The sequence below is a fragment of the Orcinus orca genome, chromosome 3, assembly GCF_937001465.1.
Source record: "Orcinus orca chromosome 3, mOrcOrc1.1, whole genome shotgun sequence".
NCBI lineage: Eukaryota > Metazoa > Chordata > Mammalia > Artiodactyla > Delphinidae > Orcinus > Orcinus orca.
In genome coordinates this window covers 55,390,779-55,410,842 of record NC_064561.1, presented here as the reverse complement: position 1 = coordinate 55,410,842, position 20,064 = coordinate 55,390,779, and the positions used below count along the sequence as shown (strand labels likewise).

The 20,064-nt window shown below is 47.3% G+C and overlaps 1 protein-coding gene and 1 pseudogene across 1 annotated transcript in view; one reads left to right on the top strand and one right to left on the bottom strand.

Annotated features, from left to right (window-relative positions):
- The window catches only part of GALNT10 (polypeptide N-acetylgalactosaminyltransferase 10), a 311,914-nt gene that overhangs the window by 26,025 nt on the left and 265,825 nt on the right, over nt 1-20,064 (top strand). The window contains exon 3 of the mRNA XM_049707809.1: nt 17,531-17,591. The gene's annotated coding sequence lies outside the window, so the exon portion shown is untranslated. The remainder of the gene's footprint in view (nt 1-17,530; nt 17,592-20,064) is intronic.
- LOC101270079 (glycine cleavage system H protein, mitochondrial-like) lies at nt 16,239-16,819 on the bottom strand (annotated as a pseudogene).

The following is a 20,064-nucleotide window of genomic DNA, read 5'->3' as shown; positions in this document are numbered from 1 at the left end:
TTGGAGAGTTCCTCTTGGAGAGCATGATTAATCCTGCTACAACAGGGCTACGTGCCCAGAGCAAAGATCCTTCACTCCTTGAGAAGCCAGCTTTGAATTTCAGAGGCAGGAAGCAGAGATGGCACCTTTGAAGGCTCCCTCTGGACACACGCACGCACCACATAACACTTGGAAGCTGACAAGCTGCCTTTAACCAGGGAGTTGCCAGTTCATCCAGGTGTTACCGACCACAGTTCTTGGCTTTCCCCAATCAATAGAAATTGACTAGAGGCCAGACAAGAAATTCAGGCAAGGCTTTGTTGGGGCCCCTGCTGCAGCAGCAGCGGGGAGCAATAACAAACAACAGGTTCCCTTGCTTGCTCGCTCCCTGAGTGTGGGGGGGGGCAAGCTTGTTTCTTATATGGGGTGAGGATAGGGGTGCGTCCAGGGGTAGGGCCAGAGGGATAGCTTAGGTGTTTTGCTCACCCCTTAGGTGGTGTTGTGTGCAGGGGGCATGCTTCCGTGCTTTTGCTCCTGACTCCTTGTTTTTGCTCCAGGCTCTTCAAAAGTGGCAGTTGGGTTTTTTGGTCTCTTTGTATCTTTTGGGTGCAGAATTTGCCCAACTGCAATGCACACAGTTATTTTTAGTCCCATATAGTTTCTTTGTATTTTGTTGCTTGAGGAGAGGTGTGTCCATGTGCAAGCACTGCAGCACTGCAGCAAAGGGTCTCAGCTCCCAGCAAAGGTCCCAGGTCCCAGGCCTGTCTCACAGGGGCGGGAGGGAAGTGTCTGAGTAGAAATAAACCAGAGCATGGGATGGGCAGGACCTGCTGTCTGGAGATGCAGGCTCAGCGGGATGAGCTTGCAAATCTCTCCTTATCCTCAGAAGGAAAACTCAGAGCTTACCAGGTGATGGGATGGTCAGGACAGAAAGGAAAGGGGAGAAGGTAGAGCAGGTGTGCTGGTTCGTGGAGCTTAGTGAGCGACTCCTACGTGCTACTTTTTGTCCCTTGGTATCTATGATTACAAGCTCCTGGCCCTCCAGATGTGTTTTATTTGACCCACAGTGTTTAAAAACTTTGAATTAGTTGCCAAGTTCTAAAAATTGGGATTTTTTACATGAAGAGCTGAATTTCTGTTTTTTTCCTGGAAAATTAGGAAAATCCATTCCCTGGGCTCTCCTTCCCACAGGGGAACAATCAGGTGGAGCCGAGTGGCAGCTTCCCCTCAGGACTATGCACTGCTCAGTGACCTCTCATCTCAATTACTTTCCTGGGCCGTGTAGGCCTGTGCCTTTGCTACCCCTGATATTTATAACAGCTCCTTTACTCCTTTCACAAACCTGTGATGGAGGAACTATGTGCATTTTATGGAAGCGGAAACAGGCTCAGAGAGGTTACGTGACTTGGTCAAGATCACACAGCTTTCAGGAGCAGAGCAAGGATTCAAACCTGACCTCAGAGCCTATACCCTCGGCAGTGATGCAAAGTCACAGAACGAGGAACCGAGGAACCAGTGAGTCATCTCCCAAGTTGCTGGCCAGAGTCTCTTTAAGGTTCCTCTTTCCAGAAAGAACTGGTCCTCCAGCTTAGGACACGGTGAGCCCCGGGTGGTAGGCAGCAGGTCCCTTTTGAGTACAAAGCGTTGTGGGCACAGCAGCAGGGAGTCAGGAGGGTTTTCTACCTGTGAATTGGGGAGAGTGAGGGAGCCAAAGGGTTTTTAATCTGGGTTGAGACCTCCGTTGCCTGAGGTGTGGCCTGAGTGAGGGGGGGTGGGCATAACCTGAGTGGGAGGGGCACTGTGTCCCCATCCCCATTTCCATACTTGAACTAGAGCAGCTTGCCGTTTTCTCTTTTCTGTGTCAGGACTCTATTTAAAACCTCCTTTAGGCAAAGGGGGATTTTGCTGCTCAAAAATAATTTGAAAAAATTTGACATTTTGAGTTTGTGTCCAAAAGCCATAGATACATATTTCATGTGTGGCTAAGAAGCTATCACTGGGAACTGTCAAATGAGCCCCATGGGCCATGGCCAGCCTCTTATCTTCAGCTTTCAGGAGGGGCCTCCTGCTAGATTCACCTCCCTGCCATGGCTCCTGAAATGGAACCCGCCCTCCCAGGACTCCAAGCAGGGCCCAGAATTTGTTTGTGTGGATTTGCATAAAAAGCTTCACTGAATGAGATTCACTAAAAGCAGGTGAGATTCACAGAGTCCCCCAGGGCAGTGATTTTCTCTTTGAATTTCATTTTCTGTTGAGAAGCACACACTTCACTTCTCTGGCTTTCTCCCTCCCCTGGACCTGCACTCCCTTCCTGTTCCCTTATTTCGATATACCACACACTCATAGACACAGATGCACATGCATGGCATGCACACACGTATACAAACACATGTGTACGCATGCACGCACACACATAAGTGCTCATGCACAGGCACCCAACAAGCTTTAAGTCACTGAACAAGTGACTGTGTTTTTTCTATCACAGACGATCCTGGAGTTTGACTCTGGCCTAATGTCAGGCTGGGGTGCAAAGAAGAAGCTTGCAGCCCATTACCTGAGAAGCACCTGTCATTGGTTTGGGTATGGCAGTGTGGCTTCCAAGGAGACATTAGTGAGACCCCACCCTGTGTCACTGAGTCAGCCCTCGGAGACTAAGGCTCAGGAATCTGTACTGGAACCTCAGGAGAGTCTGAAGGCTGGCCAGCTTGGGAACCCCTGAGGAAACCCTCTCTTTCTGTTCCTAGGTTGCATCTATATTCTTGGCAAAGATCTTCAGACACAATGTCACCCAGACCTTCTCATCTACCCTGTGCATGGTGAGCTACTCTAATAGTAAGGAGTCAGGCATCACCACGGGATGGGGTGGAAGCTCTCAGTGGACCCTCCCAACAACCTGTAAGCCTAACATGGAGATACCTGCCACTCAGAGACCCAGCCCTGCCAAGAAACCCAAATGGCTCTGTCCCTGGGCACTGAGGATGAAATGAATGGACTCCCCCCACCAACCTGCATGTCATTTCCTGGCTAGACCAGGCACCTTGGGGGAGCTACGTGGGGCTCCCTGCCGGTTAAGGCTGCAAGCCCACTTCTGTCTTGTGGGCTGGGTCCCTCACACCCTCCTCTCCTTCTGTATCGTCCCACCTGCAGTGAGCCCAGTTTGTGCACTTCTTCCTATCTCGCCCACCTGCTCTGTCTCCCAGGTGTCTGCCCACCCCAACCCTACACAGCTCTTGGCCATGTCCACTCCCCTCCAAACCCTTCCCCCAGTAATAGTAACCAAAATGATAACCAACATTTACCAAACACCTATTATGTCCCAGGTAATGCTATTCACTCCATTTCATTTTCACACACAAAAAACCATGGAGCACTATTGCTGCCATTTTATAGATGAGGAAACTGAGGATCAACAGGGTGAAGCAACCTACTCAAGGTCAAACCATTTGTGGTGAAAAGCCAGGCTTCATATTCAAGTCTGTCTTGTATATTTCATGCTCCTTATTGCTACCTGGCATTATATTACACACTTGACTGGGCTATTATCAATCTAGAATGTGGGCTTCATTGGGGCAGGGACTGTCTTACTCACCACCTTCTATATCAGTCTCTGCCACCTAACTGATATTCAGTAAATATTTGTTAAGTGAATAAGTGAATTGACGGCAAAGTCCGTGCTCTATTTTTAAAACCGTTTATTAATTTTCGAAGCAGCAATGCACATGGTTTAAAAAAATCAAGAAATACAAAAAGTGAAATTTAAATCTTCTCCCTAGACACCCTGTTCCCTTCCTCCAAGCTCACATGGCTCTTGTGTATCCTTCCAGAGATACTAGAATATTCTATGCATGTGTGTGCTTGTACAAGCATGTGTGTAATATACCTGTGTGGTATCATACTATAGAAACCCCTCTGCAACTTGATTTTTTTCGCATAATATGTCTTGCAAATGTTCAAATCAGCATATATCTATACACACACAAACCCCTATGCTATTAACTGTCATGCTAAGCTTCATACCCATCATGTGGGTTCCCCAAAAGTCCCTGGAAACTTTTAAAGTCTGGAGTAGTAAGTGTGATCTGCTATCATGAATGACCTAGAATTTTGGAGCAGGGGAGGGACCTCTGAGATGGTCTGGTTTAACCCCCTCATGTTACAAATGGGGAAACAGGCCCAGGGGATGGTGGTGGTGGGAACAGACATTCCCAGAGTCACGCAGGAGTTAATTGCAGATCTGAGGCGAGAACAAGCCCTCGGGAATCCTTGGCCAGGCTCCTGCTACCCTAGTCTCCTCTCTGCTTGGCAAGCTCAGAAGAAATCATAGCCAGTTCCCAGCAGAGAGAGTGCCTGATTGGGCTTTGTCAATGGTAGTGCCCTCCCAGGAAGGCTGGGGTGAGAGTGATTATGTAGGTCGCTTGGTAATCAGGAAAGAGAGCTCGAGCCCTTTAAATGCCGGCTGTTTCATTTGGTCCCAGAAGACTGGATTAGCATAGATTGTCTGCACTGAGCTAGAAGATAAAAGGCCCGCACCAAAAGGGAACACCAGCCTGCAGGGCTGAGCCAAGGCACCACACTCTCAGCACAGCCCCACTCTGGCATCTGGGGCTTCCTGAGTCCATGGGCAGCTTCCAGGAGCCTGTGCCTTTCCTCCAGTTGGCAAAAGTGTGTGTGTGTCGGGGTGGGTGGGTGGAGAAATAAATCAAGAAGCACAGCTGGGGGAGCAAAAATTCAAAGAAAGCAGTCTCTGTTGGGATGAATGCCCTTATCTTCATGTGCATTTCCCAACACCTTCCATCCCCATCCTTCACTTTACCCTACACGCACGCGCACACACACACACACACACACACACACACACTCTCTCTCTCTCTCTCTCTCTCTCTCTCTCTCTCTGTAAGCAACATGAGGGCAGGGACATAGCACACCTTCTTTGCTGTGATTCCCAGTGCCTACTTCAGTACCTGACATGTTAGGTGCTCAATTAATGTTTGTTAAGGCAGTCAACACATGCACACATATATATCATTCCTGCACACACAAACACACACCGTGCACTCCCTCCCTCTGGATCATTGTTTAAACTGTTTTTACTCCCTCACCTGTCCTTTTCCTGCCTGTGGCTGCAGGTCCAGCCTTCTCCAGGAAACCTTCCCCTCTACGCCAGCTATAAGGGCCTCTACTTTCCCTGAAGTTCATGTAGGTCCAATGAATAAAGCAATAGCATCTTCCCGCCCCCATACCAGTCATAGTCTGATGGGTATGTATGATTTACAGGACCGATGGGAACAGAGGGTTTAAAAGCCAGACCATCACAGAAAAATCTGTGTTGAAAATATAATTGATACCGTACAGGCAGTAATTAATTCTGTGTTGCCTTTTGTATAGCGGTAGGGTGGGGTAGTGGAGGGAGCCTTGTGTATATCATCACGGAGACTTGGGTTCAAATCCTGCCTCTGCCACTGGCTAGCTTCCTGATCTTGGGACTAGTTGCTTAGCCTAGTGTCCAGTCCTCATCTATAAAATAAGGGTAATAAGACCCTCCTCACAGGGTTGTGAACATGAAAAGAATAAGCACTAATAAGTAACCCTGCAAGAACAGTGATTTTTGTCTGTTTTGTTCATGGATGTATCCCAGCACTTAGAACAGTGCCTGTCATGTAGTCGGCACTTGATAAACAGTTGTTGAATGAATTAACATGCAGTAGTAATAAAGGTAGCTACAATTCATTAACCACTCAGCGTGTCAGGCTGCACGCTAAGCAGATAATGTATATTATCTCATTTAATCCTCACCATAGTCCTGGAGGTAGCCCCATTTTTTTTAGATGAAAAACTGAGGCTAAGCCCCAACTTCATAGCAAGTTGTCAGTGAGGATTTATTCCCTTCTCTCCCACAACACACTGTTGTTTCTCTTTCCTCATGTTAGCTTTCTCCCCTCATTCAACCCTCAGCTTTTCAGCAACTGCACCCTCACTCAGTTTTTTCCCTTGAGGATCCTGGCCTTGGGCCCTCTGCTCAGGCTGCAGGGTACAGACTATGCTTATTATCTAGACATAGGCATGGATTCCCATTTACCCCTGTTCCATTTTCCTCACTGGCTACAAAGCAGCTGCCTGTGCTCCAGACCTCATTCTGCACTCTCCTTCTCTGTTCATCACTCTAGCTATTTGCTGACCTCCAGGACTTGGGCATTTTCTGCCTAGACTGAACCTCTGCCTGGAACACCCTTCCTGTCTTCTTCCCTCACAAATGACCAGATCCCTCAGGTTAAGGGTGGCATTCTTTGGGTACCCTTGTCTGACCCCTCTTGTACCATGACAGGCATGCTTTTTCTGTTCCTGCACATCCCCTCACCCCTTCCCTTTGTATTGTCATTGCCTGTTTGCCTGCCTCCCCCTACTCACCCTTATTGACTCTAAGTTCCTATTTGAGACCAAGAGCCTTTCCATCTGGCCTGTGGCTGTATCCCCAACACCTCACATAGTATCTGGCACAGAGTAGGGCTCACTGACACTTTGTGAGGGAATGGTCTGCTCTATTAGCTGACTTCATGCTCTGCCAGGACCCACAGTTCTGCTTTTTTCCTTCCAGTCCCGTCTGCAACCCTGCCAGCCATCCCTTCCTACTGCTGAGCCAAACTTTTGGATTTGGCCCTTCCTCACCAGGCCAGGCCAGTTTCCACCAACCCCGGGAAAATTCTTCTTTACTAGTTTAGAGTTTTTCCAGGCTGTTGGGAAAAAACAGAAGTGTCTTCCTGGAAGGACTATAAAGATCATGTAGTCCAGCCCTGTTGACTGTACAGAATGGAAGTGGACTGAGCAAGGGGCAGAGGGACTGCCCAAGGTCACACAGTCTGTTTAGGGCAGGGACAGGAACAAAACCCAGGTTTCCCAGCTCATCATGAAAAATCCTTTCTCTACATTTAGCCTACGGCCCATATGAAGCCAAACCATGAGACTTGTCTAGATGGGATTTTGCAATCATAAGAATCAAGAGTACACTCTGAATTGGGGATCTCGTATGTCATCAACATTATGTCTCCTGCCCTGTTCCTTGTTGGGAAGCAGGATAAAAAGCATGGGTGGGACTTCGGCATTCTTGCTCTGGCCTCAGCCCTGCCACTGATCGGCTAGCCGTTTTCCCACTTCTCTTCTTAGTGAACAGTGAACCTGACTATAGCATTAGAGGAAAATAAGGCTGGAAAGAAAGGATGCAGCCCCATCAGGGAGAGTTGGGAGCGTCCAGGTGAGCAAAACTTTGTTGGGAAAGCAGTGGGGAGCCTCTGAGGGTCTTGATGACCTGATGGGCCACAGCTGAGCCCCTAGGGAACTCTTGGCTAATAAATTTGGGTAGAGAAGCAATCTTTTCACATGAGGCTGTAACCGAACCCACCTGCTGGGAGGCTAATGTCTCGGTATCTCTGCCTCTCAGGTAACAGCCATCTCCCCTAAGGACTCTCATTTCACAAGCTCCGATTTCCTGAGGGAGAGATTTGAGCAAAGCAGAATGGTTCCCCAGGTAAGTCATTAGCGTAGTGCCTGGAATCTCCATCGAGAGCATCGATGAATAAATCTGTCCAGAGAGGCCGGTCCTTGGTAAAACTGGTCATGAGGCTCTAGGGAACTCACCCAGTTTGTGCTGTGGATCCTGGGCTTCCAGGAGGGGCAGTGAGTAGCACCAGAGAAAGGCCCCAGCAGGACCATTTCTTTACGGAGCCCTGACTGCAGGGAAAAAATCATGGTTCCTGTAGGAGAGCTCAGTCTAAGCTAGAATGTTGCAGCACCATTGATGCTTCTGCTACCAACCTAGGTTTTTAAGAGCTGACACAGGGGAAAAAATCTTGGCATGTAGAAGGCAGTCCTGCCACTAATGGGTTGCACGTCCCTGGGAAAGACTTCATTGCTCTGGGCTTCCGTTTCCCTAACTGTTGAAGGAGGCATTTGGCCCAGTTCAAAACAAAGGAGCTCCAGCTCCCCTTTCCAACTCAGATCTGTTGTTAGTGATTGCCAGATGTATTGTGTTAATGACTCTGAGGTTTCATCCAGAAAAAGAGTACAGCTTTTTTTTTTAATTTTTTAAATTTATTTATTTTTGGCTGCGTTGCGTCTTTGTTGCTGCGTGTGGGCATTCTCTAGTTGCTGCAAGCGGGGGCCACTCTTCCTTGCGGTGCGCAGACTTCTCATTGCGGTGGCTTCTCTTGTTGCGGAGCACGGGCTTTAGGCACGTGGGCTTCAGTAGTTGTGGCACGTGGGCTCAGTAGTTGTGGCGCACGGGCTTAGTTGCTCCGCGGCATGTGGGATCTTCCCGGACCAGGGCTCGAACCCGTATACCCTGCATTGGCAGGCAGATTCTTAACCACTGTGCCACCAGGGAAGCCCAAGAGTACAGCTTTCTGTCAGCTTCTCCAGAAGAGGGAGTTGCCTCATATATTAGTTTCCTATGGCTGCTGTAACAAATTACCTAAACTTTGTGGCTTAAAACAACACACATTTATTCCCTTATAGTTGCCGGGGTCAGAAATCTGAAATCATTTTCGGTGGGCTAATGTCAAGGAATTGGCAGGGCAGGTTCCTTCTGGAGTCTCTGAGGAGAGAACCTCTTTCCTTGCTTTTTTTTTTGTGGCCGCGTTGTACCGCATGCAGTATCTTAGTTCCCCGGCCAGGGATCGAACCCACGCCCCCTGCAGTGGAAGCACAGAGTCTTAACCCCTGGACCACCAGGGAAGTCCCTTTCCTTGCCTTTTTCAGCTCTTAGTGTCCCACTCCTATTTCTTGGCTTGTGGCCCCTCCATCCATCTTCAGATCACATCATGCCAATGTGTGCTTCCATCATCACACCATCTTCTCTGCCTCTGCCTCTTATAAGGACCCTTGTGATCATACTGAAGGCCCACTACCCAGATAATCCAGGATAATCTCTTCATCTCAAGATCCTTAGCTTAATCACATCTGCAAAGTTCCTTTTGTTGTGTGAGGTTAACACAGTCATAGGCTCTGGGGATTAGGCCATGGATATCTTTGAGGAGCCCATTAGTTAACCTGCCACACCTGACACATGGCACTCATTTGCAGTCCCTACAATCAGCCTAGAATTAGAACTGGGATGGAATAATGGAATTATTCCAAGTTAGCAGGTGAGGCCTGGCGTATGGGAGCTGTACCAGAGACAGAGATTGCACATGGCATTTTCTGTTTCAGGAACCACGCCAGCCTCATTGACATTCCACATCCCACTGCCTTCTCCTGACACTGTATCATTTACAATGCTCCTGAAGCTAGTACAGTGACTCATTATTATCAGTTAATGAAGCATCTAAGGCCTAAACCCACAGTCAGCGGCTGGGATAGAGTGAGGACAGAGCTAGACTGAAGGGAGTTCTGTAGCTGGGATGTAAACCGGAAGAGACAGAGGCCATGCTGTCCTCGTGTCTTCATTTCACAGACGTTTGCTGAGCACTTAGGGTGTTCCAGCAACTATGGGTACAATAAGAATAAGGGCCACAGGGGTGGTCCTGACCCCCAAGAATTCACAGGCAAGTGAGAGAGACAGACAGGTACATGAATACACCAAGACACTCATGAAAAATACTCAGAAGGAGGTGGGTGTTGGGGAGCCCTGAGGACAATCTCTGCTTCAAAGAAGGAAGGGAGGCCTTCCAGAGGAGGGGGCAGTTGACCTGGGTCTTGAAGGACGACTAGACATTCTGAGGTTGGAAGAGGGAAGGAAAGGCGACTTGGGCAGAAGAAACAAATGCTAAGGGGAGTAGTGAAAAGGCGTGGTTTTTCACTGCGCCTTGAATGACATGCAGAGATACTCTGGCAGGAGGAGAAGAGAATCTGGAAAGTTTGCCTTTAGACTGCAGTGAGGCAAGGCGGTGACATTTGGCTGGTAAAGGGAACTGGGCAGACCCTGTGGGGGAGTCTGGCTTTGGGAATAAAGAGCCAGACCTCACCACTGTCTGAATAAATTCAGGGGGCTGGGCCGGTGGCTGCAAGGAAAGGCCAAATGCTGACGTGGTGAAGACAGACTGGGGTTCTGCTGCTTACCAGCTCTGTGACTCTGGTGAGTTTCTTAACCCCTCTGGGCCTCAGTTTGCTCATCTATAAAATGGGAAAGCTCGTCACCACCTATGAGGATGGTTGTGTGGCAAGGGCCTTGTCTGTCTTGTTTTCTGCCGTATACCTAGCATCTGGCTCATGTTTGTAAACTGAATGAATAATGTCTGGAACTAAACGCTTGGCAGGATGCCTGATGAATAATAAATGTTTAGCGAATGAGCTGATTATTAATTTTAGGGGAGAAAATTCAGTGATGATCTGGGCCAGCCCCCATGTCTCACTGTGTGCTCTCTAACGTTCCTGATAAATGCTCACTCCCTATGGTCCTGGCGGCCTGGAACCACAGAAAAGATCCCTGAATCTGGATTGGGGGAACAGGTGGGCTTTAGTTCCAGTCTTGACTGTCACTCATGAACTGTGATTCTGGGGACACCCATGTCCTGCTTTATGCCCTGTGGCTTCCTCCAGGCCACACCCTAACTCAGCTCTGCCTCATCCCAGGCAAGGTCACTGAGGGCTGAGGAAGGACACCAGGCCATTTGCTTCTTGATGAGCTCCATGCCCTTTCCCTCCCTTCTCCACCAGCAGCCGGGTCCATCGACACCCACAGATAGTGAGCTGATTTAGACAGAGGAGGAGAGAGCTGGGTGCCCTTGCCTCAGTTCCACAGAAACACCTGCCTGACCGAGCGGGAGGTTACCTGTATCACCATGATGTGCTTTTCATTAAAGCCGGGCTCCCTCACAGGTAGTCTTTGAAATGTCAATTTTAATTAAAACCCTAATCCTAATAAACACACCGCAGGTTAAACCCAGCCAGAGCAGCTTCCTCCTGGGTGAACTTCTCATGCTTCAGCAGACAGGTTTGTCTCCACTAAGACGGCTTGTTTGGGAACATCCAGTCCATCAGGCAGCTTCACTCAGAGAAGGGTCTTGGCCACGATCCACAACATCACTGACTCCAGGCTTCCAAAAACACAGCCCAGAGTGGAGACAGATGGATGCCTGTCCCACATCAGCGGCTGATATGGAGTTGATGCTCAGTCAAATAGAATCAGAGCACCGTCAGCGTTTGAAGGGGCTCTGGAGATCATCTGGCCCTTCTCATTTCACAGATGGGGAAACTGAATCCTAGAGAGAGAAGTGGACAGAGTCCTGTTTGTGGCAGGAACCCTACCTCCTAGCTCCGTACCCTCCCCACTCGTCACCTGGGGTTGGCCGATTGGTAGCTGTGCCAAACCTTGACCAAATCCATTTCCTTCTGAGCTTCAGGTTCCTTATCTATAAAATTGAAGGGACTGGACTAGCAGGGGTCTCAACCTTGGCTGCACATTAGAATCACCTAGGGAGGTTTTAAAAAGCCCAGTTTCTAGCTCACCTGAGACCAATTCATCAGAGCCTCTGGCATGGGACTTGGACATGAGTGGTTTATAAAACTCTTCAGGTGATTCCAATGTGTCCAGGATTGAGAACCAGTAGACTAGATAATCACTGTCTCTCTTTTGCTCTAAGAGTTTATAAGTTTAGAGTTCCTCAGCCTGCAATCCTCTGTGCATCACACATTCCCATGCTCCCTCCCCACACCTACCCCACAATCGATTTGAGCAATTCCTTCTCATACCTCAAGTCCCAGCTTAAATATGCCTTCATTAGACTGAGTGAGGGCGGTATCACCTGAGTTCTCCCTCTCTCATAGTCTGAACCGCACTTCACAGTGATTCTATTTTATGCCTATCTTCCCCGTAAGCTGAGCCGCAGCAGAGACTAAGTGTAGTGTACAGACTCTAAGGTTGTCCCTAATTATCCTCATCTCCTAAATTCACACCACCCCCTTGAGTCTGGGCAGAACCTTTGACTTGCTTCTAACCCATACAATATGGCAAAGGTGATAGGATATCAATTCTATCACATAAAGTTACATAAAACTGTCATGTCTGTCATGCTTGGAAACTCCCTCTCTTGCTGGCTTTGATGAACCAAGTGGCTATGTTGGGGAGGGCCACATGGCAGGGCACTGAGGGTGACTTCCAGCCAACAACTAGCTAGGAACTATGGCTCTTAGTCTTAGCCTGCAAGGACCTCAGCCCAGCTAACAACTACATGAGCTTGGAAATGGATTCTTTCCCAGTCACGCCTTCAGATGAGATCCCAGCCCTGACTGACATCTTGATTGCAACCTCATAGATGACCCAGCTAAGCTATGCCTGGATTCCTGACCCCCAGAAACTCTGAGATCACAAATGTGTTTTATTTTAAGCTGCTAAATTTGTGTTTTATTTTAAGCTGCTGAATTGTTACATGGCAATAGAAAATGTACACACTGAGCCTATCTTGTCCAACTGCTATACCTTTGCATCTAGCACAGTGCTTGGTACATTGTAGGTACTTACAAATGTTCGGCTAATTAATTAAGTAATTAATCAGAATAATGGCATTAAGTCCTTTGAATGCAACACTTGCCCAACCGTTTTTCCTTTCTTCCTCCTAGTGACAAGCTAATAGCTCAAAATTCAATGTCAGTGCATCAAACAAGGACTGTACTCTCAAACCTTTCACTCTTAGGCAGGAAAGTGGGAAGCACACACTGTTATTATGATGATAACCGTGACCAGCCTTAATGAAATCACCATGTGGTTAAATAACGTTTGCTGAGTGTAAATTGTTATTGTTCTTGTTGGACCATTTCATTTACCTGATAAATGCAGAGCAGCTCTCCAGGCAAGGGAGCAATCATGGCTTTATCGATCCATAATCATTCCAAAGACGCACAGGATGCCGTTGGCCACTATGGGTTGGCCTTTGGACAACACTGGCCCTCAAGTTGCAGCCACGCGGGGGCTCTCCCCACACAGCCCCGGCTTTTAGGCCCGCTCAGGTCAGTCACTCCAAGCGAACTGCCGGAAGGCCCAGTTCTGCCTGGGCATTTACGGCCGGTTTTTGTGGTCTGCACAGCAACAGAAACTTCCAAGAGTGAAAAAGTGAAGAGCACAGCCATTTCCCCTGCCAATCTCCTGCTGCTGTGCCCGGTCTCCGCAGGGCTTTGACCGGACTCTGCAGGCTCAGGTACGGCTCTGTGGGGTTATCAGACTTCCCAAGGTCACCTGGGGAATCACCCATAGAGAGTGAGACAGCATCACCAGGTGAGGCCTCCCTGGCCTCTGCTTGATTTGAGTGGCTTATCAGGAACACTGCTGGCTGGCACTCTGATAGAATTCCAGTAAAGCGAATTGTAAGTAGGTCTTGAGAATTAGCTCAGGTGCTCCATGGAGATGGCTGAAAGCACGCTGCAGGTCCCCGGGGAAAGGGTAGGGGGACTTTCTTAGAGAAGATTTTGGCTGATGCTGGGGAGACAGTGAGTGGTCGGAAGTCCCGGGCAGCGAGGACTGTCTGGGCCTCTTTCCTCACCCTCGCTCTGCTGCGTAGTCTCTCTCTCTTCCTGAGTGTCGATTTCCTCACCTGCTTCTGATTATGTCTCAGGCTGGTCATTGCTCCCACCAGCCACCCACCCAAAGCTCACCGCCCAAAGGCCCTGGATCCAAGTGACCTGCTTCTTCCTCCCAACGACCGGGCTTGCTGAAGGAGCCCTCCCGCGGGGACAGGGCCCACTCACAGCCACGATAATAGCATTAACAGGAGTTCTCATCTTATGACCACTTAGCATGCGTGATGTGATCGGCCCTTATGCATGTGATCTCACTTCATACAACAGTTAGTGAGAACGGCTCGTTCCTGTTTTACAGATGAGGAACCTGGGCTTTAATAAGAGGTCTCAAACTTTGCTCCATGGACATTATGTGTCTCTGTATGGCTGACATCTAACTTAAAACTCCCCAATTCTCCTGTGTCCTCACCTCACCCAAATAAGGCTGGTTCCCCAAGATCAGGGTGTAGGTTCTAGAAAAGCAAAAGAATGAAGACTGGGAAGGCAATTGCCTGCTTTTATATTTCATCTGCATTTGCTGTGGTGACGCTGACAGGTACAGAAAGCGAAGAGGAAAAAGCAAGTCCTTTTGCCCTTCTCCAGGCCAGCTCTCTCCTTCTCATGCCCCCCTGTTGGCAGCTTCTAAGAGGAACTGAGCTGGTGGTGAGCAAAGTGCCTTGCAAGGTCCCAGGCTTAACATCACAAAGCAGAGATTAGAATTTTGATTGAAAGCACGGAGACAATAGCTTAATAGCACAGATGGGATTACCAAAAGGTCAAGGTAGTGGTTACCTTAAGGAAGGAAGAAGGGAGTGTGCCTGGGGGGCGCCATTCAGGGATGCAGGAGAGCCTCTTTCTAGGGTGCAGGCAATAGTTTATTTCTTAATGGGGCTGGCGGTTACATGGGTGTTCTGTTTATAACCAACCACCATGCTTTTTATACCTATGTTCTTCTACTTTGCTGTGGGTATGTTATTTTTCACCACTAAAAGTGCTATAGAATTTTTTTTATGGATAGTTCAAGGAGGAGAAGAGTGTTGCTGTAGGCTGAGAGGTCAGAGCACACCTCACTGAGGAGGGGATTTTTTTTTTTTTTTTTTTTTTTTTTTGGCGGTACGCAGGCCTCGCACTCACTGTTGTGGCCTCTCCCGTTGCGGAGCACAGGCTCCGGACGCGCAGGCTTAGCGGCCATGGCTCACGGGCCCAGCCGCTCCGCGGCATGTGGGATTCTCCCGGACCGGGGCATGAACCCGTGTCCCCTGCATCGGCAGGCAGACTCTCAACCGCTGTGCCACCAGGGAAGCCCTGAGGAGGGGATATTTGAGCCCAGCTTGAAAAATCAGAGGGACAGGTCATGCCCAGAGCCGTGAACAGCTTTCTAGGCAGAGGGCAATGGGGCACCCTATATCTTATGAGTGCAAGCCTGGTGGCCGTGAGCAGGGTGGCCTGGAGGAATGGGAGAGCTCAGAGGAAGGGAGGTAGCGAGAAGCAGGCTGATGTGGAAATTGTGGGCAGCAAGCAGAGGCGAGCCTGGTTTTAGGGGTGACCCAGGGGCTCAGGTGCAGATGAGGTAAAGCACCCAGAGACAGAGTAGCCCCCTACCTATTGGAGAACCAAGGAGATGCACCTTGCCACTCGGAACATACACTTCCTCAGTCCCAGCCTCCTGGGATAAGTGCTGAGAGGTGATCCTGGAAGAAAGAAGCCAGCAGATGGACTGGCTCCAGAGAGAGTCCCTGAGGTTTCTGAACCAATTCCAGTCTGCATCCTTGGAGCTGGCAGAGGCTTCCAGAAAGAACAGCAAGATCTGGTCTCACACTGTCTGGTTTCCCGCTTTCCTTCCTAATTTCCTTCCTCCAGCCTTTCCTTTCTTACTGATCCCTTATTCTTCCATCCTCCCTCTCTCCCTCCCTCTCACACATTAACTAAACACACAATCAGATATACCACCCATATATATAAATATACACACCCACCTGTCTACCTCCTACACACATTATTCACATCCACTTCCCCCCCGCCCCCGCTCTGACACACACAAACTGAAAGACACATAACATATGCAGGTTCATTCATACACATCTCAGATACACTCTTATGCCTGCAGAGCACTTGATTTATTTTTTTAACATCTTTATTGGAGTATAATTGCTTTACATCGTTGTGTTAGTTTCAGCTGTATAACAAAGTGAACGAGCTATACATATACATATATCCCCATATCCCCTCCCTCTTGCGTTTCCCTCCCACCCTCCCTATCCCACCCCTCTAGGTGGACACAAAGCACCGAGCTGATCTCCCTGTGCTATGCAGCTGCTTCCCACTAGCTATCTATTTTATGTTTGGTAGTGTAGATATGTCCATGCCACTCTCTCACTTCGTCACAGCTTACCCTTCCCCCTCCCTGTGTCCTTAAGTCCATTCTCTACGTCTGCGTCTTTATTCCTGTCCTGCCCCTAGGTTCTTCATAAACTTTTTTTTTTTAGATTCCATATATATATGTTACCATACGGTATTTGTTTTTCTCTTTCTGACTTACTTCATCTGTATGACAGAGTCTAGGTCCATCCACCTCATTACAGATAATGCAATTTTGTTTCTTTTTATGGCTGAGTAATATTCCATTGTATATATGTGCCACATCTTCTTTATCCTTTCATCTGTCAATGGACACTTAGATTGCTTCCGTGTCCTGGCTATTGTAAATAGTGCTGCAATGAACATTGTGGTACATGACTCTTTTTTTTTAAACTGTTTTAAACTAGTTAGGGGTTCCATTTTCACTCCTCAATAGATTTTATGTATTTCTCATATGCTTTCTCATATGAACTCATTAGTTCATCTAGGTCTGAGTGTCATCTTGATCCGCCAACCATCCTCATAACAAGATTTGTTGACACGTCCTGGATTTTCTGCTAGAACTTCATTAATTTCAGTTAATTCTCCTGATAGAGGAGAATAGAGTTCACTATCAGCTTTCACACTTTCCAAAGCACCAAATTCCTCTTGTTTGTTCAATTTTGTCCCAACTTCAGGCAGACTACAGTAAACAACATCTCCCAAAGCTTCCTGTGCAAAATTGCTGATTCCCACTGTTCCAACACCGTTTTCTGTTGTTAACCATTCATGTGTGTCTGTGAATTTATGACCCGACAGCAGAGCCAGTCCAGTGTGCTGTGCCCTGATGGTGTGCGCTCGCAGTCCCCAGGGCCGCGGCGGGCAGGGCGCGTTGGGCGCAGAGATGGCATGCAGGCTGCAGACTGCGGCCCGCACGCTCCGCGCCACTCTGCAGGGGTGCAGAGGGTCTCCGTGCAGCATCTCCATTGTGGTACATGACTCTTTTTGAATTATGGTTTTCTCAGGGTATATGCCCAGGAGTGGGATTGCTGGGTCGTATGGTAGCTCTATTTTTAGTTTTTTAAGGAACCTCCATACTGTTCTCCATAGTGGCTGTATCAGTTTACATTCCCACCAACAGTGCAAGAGGGTTCCCTTTTCTCCACGCCCTCTCCAGCATTTATTGTTTGTAGATTTTTTGATGATGGCCATTCTGACCGGTGTAAGGTGATACCTCATTGTAGTTTTGATTTGCATTTCTCTAATGATTAGTGATGTTGAGCATCTTTTCATGTGTTTGTTGGCAATCTGTATATCTTCTTTGGAGAAATGTCTAATTAGGTCTTCTGCCCATTTTTGGATTGGGTTGTTTGTTTTTTTCATATTGAGCTGCATGAGCTGCTTGTAAATTCTGGAGATTAATCCTTTGTCAGTTGCTTCATTTGCAAATATTTTCTCCCATTCTGAGGGTGTCTTTTCATCTTGTTTATGGTTTCCTTTGCTATGCAAAAGCTTTTAAGTTTCATTAGGTCCCATTTGTATATTTTTGTTTTTATTTCCATTTCTCTAGGTGGGTCACAAAGGATATTGCTGTGATTTATGTCATAGAGTGTTCTGCCTATGTTTTCCTCTAAGAGTTTTATAGTTTCTGGCCTTACGTTTAGGTCTTTAATCCATTTTGAATTTATTTTTATATATGGTGTTAAGGAGTGTTTTAATTTTCATTCTTTTACAGGTAGCTGTCCAGTTTTCCCAGCACCACTTATTGAAGAGACTGCCTTTTCTCCAAGAACACGGTATATCTCTGCATCTCTTTGTATCACCTTTAATTTCTTTCATCAGTGTCTTACAGTTTTCTGCATACAGGTCTTTTGTCTCCTTAGGTAGGTTTATTCCTAGGTATTTTATTCTTTTTGTTGCAATGGTAAATGGGAGTGTTTCCTTAATTTCTCTTTCACATTTTTCATCAGTAGTGTATAGGAATGCAAGAGATTTCTGTGCATTAATTTTGTATCCTGCTACTTTACCAAATTCATTGATCATCTCTAGTAGTTTTCTGGTAGCATCTTTAGGATTATCTGTGTATAGTATCATGTTATCTGCAAACAGCGACAGCTTTACTTCTTCTTTTCTGATTTGGATTCCTTTTATTTCTTTTTCATCTCTGATTGCTGTGGCTAAAACTTGCAAAACTATGTTGAATAATAGTGGTGAGAGTGGGCAACCTTGTCTTGTTCCTGATCTTAGTGGAGATGGTTTCAGTTTTTAACCATTGAGAGTGACGTTGGCTGTGGGTTTGTCATATATGGCCTCTGTTATGTTGAGGTAAGTTCCCTCTATGCCTACTTTCTGGAGAGTTTTTATTATAAGTGGGTGTTGAATTTTGTCAAAAGCTTTTTCTGCATCTATTGAGATGATCATATGGTTTTTCTCCTTCAATTTGTTAATATGGCGTATCACACTGATTGATTTGCATATATTGAAGAATCCTTGCATTCCTGGGATAAACCCCACTTGATCATGGCGTATGATCCTTTTAATGTTCCTGCAGAGCACTTTAAAGTTCAGCTTTCAAGTCACAGCAGCCCCATTTTACTTGTGAAGAACTTGAGGCTCAGAAAGGTTAAAGAATGTCTTCAAGGTCAGGGAGCTGGGAAATAAGAGTTTGGACTCGCACTCAAGTCTGCCTGATTCTGACTGTGCTTCGGCTGCACTCTGCTATCCCTGTACATGCAAACACACACACACACACACACACACACACACACACACACACAGGCACACTGCAAACACGTCCAGATACTCTCTGATTACATTCTTCTCCACATGCCCAAACACAGAAAGAAAGTTCACTGACATGTTGCCAGTGGGTCTAAGGAAGGATCTGTCTTTTTGAAAAACTTCTGGCTTGCTTGTAGCCAAGGCTCATAAACTGTACATAGCAGTTTCTCAGAGATATCCAGACAACTTGGTTCAATAGATTTGCTCTGACATGTAGAAAGCAAAAGGTAGAGATGAACATTTGGGCTGTGTGTTTGATTTTTGCAGCCCTTCCTGTCTTGTCTCAGATTGTCCTTCATTCTCACAATAACCCTGTAGGTAGTCATGGAGGAAACTATTATACGCTTTTAACAGGTGGGGAAACTGGGAGTCAGGGTGTTCGAGGGTAACCCAGATGCCTCCAGCTCCATAATTGTCTGGGGTCCCACTTCTCTTCAATGCCCAATAACCATAGTCCAAGCTCCCTTCTACCTTGCCTTCAGGAAGTCCACTGCACATCTTCCCAAGTGATGTTATGGGTACCCAGGAGGAATGGTTAAATGTTCTAGCCATCTCTCCGGGCTGTCCCATGTCACATCCTAACTTGAGCAGTTCTTTGCTCTGCTAGACATCTCTGACTGCCTCATGACCTTTGCTCTGGATTTCTGATTTTCTCCTTTCTAAGGTAAGGACACCAACCCTCCCTTAATTCTCAAAGCACATCTCTTTGGGTGCTTTTTTGGCTCTAAGTAACAGAACACCCAACTCAAATAGGCTTAAACAATAAAGAACACTTTATTCTGCTTTATAACCAGAAGTTCCAAAGTAAGGTAGTTCCAGGGCAAGTTAGTTAAGAACCCAGGTTCTTCCCACTTTTCCCATCTGCCATCCTCATGCATTTTGGTTTTGTTCCAAAGTGAACTATGCTTTCTCTGGGTCACACGTTGGCTGACACTATTCCAGGCATCATTGGTAGAAACAACACTCAACAAAGAAGAGGTCTTTTCTTCCTGTATGTCTGTTTGTGTCATTGGACAGAACTTTGTCACATGAGGAAACTTTTCAGTGTGACTAACACGTTCATGATTTGGATTATAATGATGGTTTCACACGTGTGTACATGTGCCCTAACTTATCAGATTAACTATGAGCAATTTTTTTTTTTTTTTTTTTGCGGTATGCGGGCCTCTCACTGTTGCGGCCTCTCCCGTTGCGGAGCACAGGCTCTGGACGCACAGGCTCAGCGGCCATGGCTCACAGGCCCAGCCACTCCGCGGCATGTGGGATCTTCCCAGACCGGGGCACGAACCCGTGTCCCCTGCATTGGCAGGCAGACTCTCAACCACTGTGCCACCAGGGAAGCCCACTATGAGCAATTTATCATATGACAATTATGGCTCAGTATAGCTCTTTCAAAGCTATCTACTTAAGTAATGAATCAATATTGCAAAGAACTGAATGTCTGTGTCCCCCACACACAATTTATATGCTGGAATTCTAATCCCAATG